Source organism: Tupaia chinensis, unplaced genomic scaffold (assembly GCF_000334495.1).
Source record: "Tupaia chinensis unplaced genomic scaffold, TupChi_1.0 Scaffold149383_1, whole genome shotgun sequence".
In the NCBI taxonomy this organism is placed as follows: domain Eukaryota; kingdom Metazoa; phylum Chordata; class Mammalia; order Scandentia; family Tupaiidae; genus Tupaia; species Tupaia belangeri.
In genome coordinates this window covers 878,858-880,872 of record NW_006209227.1, presented here as the reverse complement: position 1 = coordinate 880,872, position 2,015 = coordinate 878,858, and the positions used below count along the sequence as shown (strand labels likewise).

The 2,015-nt window shown below is 50.9% G+C and overlaps 1 long non-coding RNA gene across 2 annotated transcripts in view; it reads left to right on the top strand.

Annotated features, from left to right (window-relative positions):
* LOC102497854 (uncharacterized) overlaps positions 1-1,026 on the top strand; it is a 26,111-nt gene extending 25,085 nt beyond the window's left edge. For both annotated transcript variants that reach the window (XR_337735.1, XR_337736.1), the window contains one exon: positions 878-1,026. This is a non-coding gene — a long non-coding RNA (uncharacterized LOC102497854). The remainder of the gene's footprint in view (positions 1-877) is intronic.
* The last annotated feature ends 989 nt before the right edge of the window (positions 1,027-2,015 follow it).

Sequence of the window (2,015 nt, the reverse complement as noted above, 5' to 3'; positions counted from 1 at the left end):
CTCCTCCATTCTCCTCTCGGGATCCTGGGCACGCACGCACACACGCCCGGCGTGAGTTTTAAGCCACCGGGTCCGGGACATGAACCACAGTCGACTACGTGGGAGTCCAGCGACATAGCCATTACGCTAACTGCTGGTTCCCGTGTTTTTGCTTTTTTGTTATAGGGCGCATGCACTCACTGGAGAGACAGAGACAGAAAGTGAGAAATCAGTCAACCCCCAGGGGGGATGGCCATGCCACTATCCCTTCCCTTCCATTCTCCTCTTGGAATTTTGGGCACACACGCACGTGTACCCAGAGTGAGGTTTTGTTTGTTTTTGTTTGTTTGTTTTTGTTTTTGTTTTTGAGCGGTTTTTGCTATAGGGCAAGTCCACTTGCCAGAAAACCAGAGAGAAAGCAAGAAATCATGCCCTGGGGGGTTAGCCACACCTCAATCCCTTCTCCACCATTCTCCTCTCGGGATCTTGGGCACGCACACACGCACCTGGCGTGAGTTTAAGCCTCTGGGTCCGGGACTCGAATCATAGTGGACTACATGGGAGTCCAGCAACACAGCCATTACGCCAACTGCTGGTCCCCTGAGCATGAGTTTCAAGCCTGCAGGTCTGGGACTGGAACCGAAGTTGGCCATGGGGGCGTCCAGCGACGTAACCATTACACCATCTGCTGGTCCCACGCTGACCACGGGTTTATTGAGGGAGAGAGAGAGACATTCCACGGATGGAACGGGCGTGCCTGGGGTCATGCAGCCCACCCCTTCCCGGGGCCCTTTTCTGCTGCTCTAGTACCCTGCTTTAGACCCTTGGTCCGTCTGAGGTAGGTGTCTTAGACGCTCCAGTTTCCTCTCAGCTTGTTCTTCATTCCTGTTTCCTGCAGGTCTCATGCTGCAGGGAGTCGTTTGGAGTCCAAATACGGATGGTCCCATAGGCCCTTCCCGAAATTTCTTTGTGCTCCCCATGCCGGCCTGTGTGTGCACGCCCAGAAGCCTGAGAGGAGAATGGGAGGGAAGAGACTGTGGTGTGGCCACCCCCCCACCCCAAGGGGTGATTTCTCACTTTTCCTCTCTCCCTCTCTCTCTGGCAAGGACACACACACCCTATGGCAGAAATCAAAAATAAAATTTCCTTCATGCCCCAGGTTAGTCTCCTGTGTGCAGCAGCCTCAATGAGATCATTAGCCCTAGCCGCTCCTAACAGAGCTGTTCATGGATTTCACACTGTTTGCCCCCAAATAAACTTGTACTTTCAAGCCACCAGGTCTGGGACTCAAACCGCAATCAGCCATGTGGGAGTCCAGCAACCACTACATCAGTTGCTGGTCCCTAATTTTCTATTTTTTAAAGATGTACTAGGACCAGCAGGTGGTATGGTGGTTAAGGTGCTGGACACTTCTACATGGCTAACCACAGTTCGAGTCCTGGGCCTGGTGGCTTGCTTGCTCTCTCTCTCTCTCAGTGTGTGTGCGTATGTGTGTGTGTGTGTGGTCAAATTAAAATAAATGAATAATAAATAAAATTAAATAAAAAATAAAAAATTTGGGGGGCTATAAGGCACATGCACTCACCAGAAAGACAGAAAGAGACAGATGGAAAGCAAGAAATCACTCCCCAGCGAGGATGGCCACACTGCAATCCCTTCTCCATTCTCCTCTCAGGATCTTGGGCACACATGCACATGTGCCTGGTGTGAGTTTAAGCCACCAGGTCTGGGACTCGAACTGCAGTCGACTACATGGGAGTCCAGTGACATAGCCATTGTGCCAACTGCTGGTCACAGTAAAATAATTATTTTTTAAAAATGTATTAAATTAGGAAATGTTTACACTTCAAAATTCAATAGGCCGCAAATCGAAGTTTCCCGTCGTCCCCAGCCACCCCGCTCGTTTGTGTGGGAACAGCCGTTACTGGTTCCTCCTACGTCTCCCACCATTGCACAGGACAAGGAATTAGGTGTGCACTTTTAACTGCCAGAGGGTGCGTGCACTTGCCAGAGAGAGGCAGAGAGACAGGGAAAGA